We start from the raw sequence: 1,211 nt of genomic DNA, 5'->3' as shown, positions 1-1,211 counted from the left end.
ACCAATATATATGCATATTTACACACAAATATATGATCTTACAAACACATTACATACATTTTCTAAATGTTTTCAAGGGACTGCAGATTTAGTTTATGCAAAAAGTTGCACATTTTGAACATATTCGACTCATTCCATGCAAAGCTACAAATGTACATAATAAACCTTATTATTCTTATTTGCAGCAAAACTTCCCGAAGAACAATCTTTCTTGCATAAACATGTGGAGCCACTTGGGCTTGCTGCGTATTCAGTCTGTAATTTCAAATTATCATTGTTCTTTGTTCTGCTCAAAACGAGAAATACATGTGCGCTGTTTCTTAAGTAGATAGGCTACAGCTGAATGCATGATGCATCCCGATAAGTTGAATACAAAAGGTAATACCGAAATGCTGTTGAATATATGAAGTAGAATAATTAAAAGTCGAATACACCTATATACAAATATATATATAGCATATAAAATATATATTGAGGACATCGTATTATATATATTGGTTTTAGATTAGCAAAAGGCCAGCACTTTCGGGGGAGGAGAAATGTCGATTACATTGAGCCAGATATTAAGCGACTAGAAATCTTCGATCACCTCTGTCTACGCAGCATCCTTCGTGTCCGATGGCTTCACTTTGACTTTAACAATTCGATGCGACACCAGTGCAAAATCACCTCCCTCCGACATGTCATCCTAACGAGTCGTCTGCGTTGGCTGGGTCATGCCCTCCGTCGTCAACCAGGAGAATTCATCTACGAAGCAATTGCCCCAGCTCCCCTTCAGAGTTGGCGAAAACGACGTGGTGGACAACGAAAATTCTGGCTGATGACAGTCAAGGCTGATCTGGAACCCAACCTAGGCCCCCATGTCTACGCCGTTCGCCGCTGGAATAAGGTGTGGTTGGAGATCACGTGGTCGTTAGTCTCAAATCGCCAGGCCTGGTCGGCGTTTGTGAGAGATGCAGCATTGAGGATGAATGAAGCCAGCTCAACCCACCCCGGGTGAATGCTGTCTCAAGACAAGAAGAAGAAGAGTGCACAACTCGTACTTATGTTATCGACACCCAAAAGGGATGAAAGATAAGTTCGATCTCAGCAGAATTTGAATTTATATCGTACAGACGGACGACGAAATGCCGCCAAGCATTTTGCTCGGCGTGCAAATGGTTCTACCATTCATCTATCTATCTATCTATCATCTATCTATCTATCTATCT

This window comes from Octopus sinensis, unplaced genomic scaffold (assembly GCF_006345805.1).
Source record: "Octopus sinensis unplaced genomic scaffold, ASM634580v1 Contig17600, whole genome shotgun sequence".
In the NCBI taxonomy this organism is placed as follows: domain Eukaryota; kingdom Metazoa; phylum Mollusca; class Cephalopoda; order Octopoda; family Octopodidae; genus Octopus; species Octopus sinensis.
Note: the sequence above shows the minus strand (reverse complement) of the source record.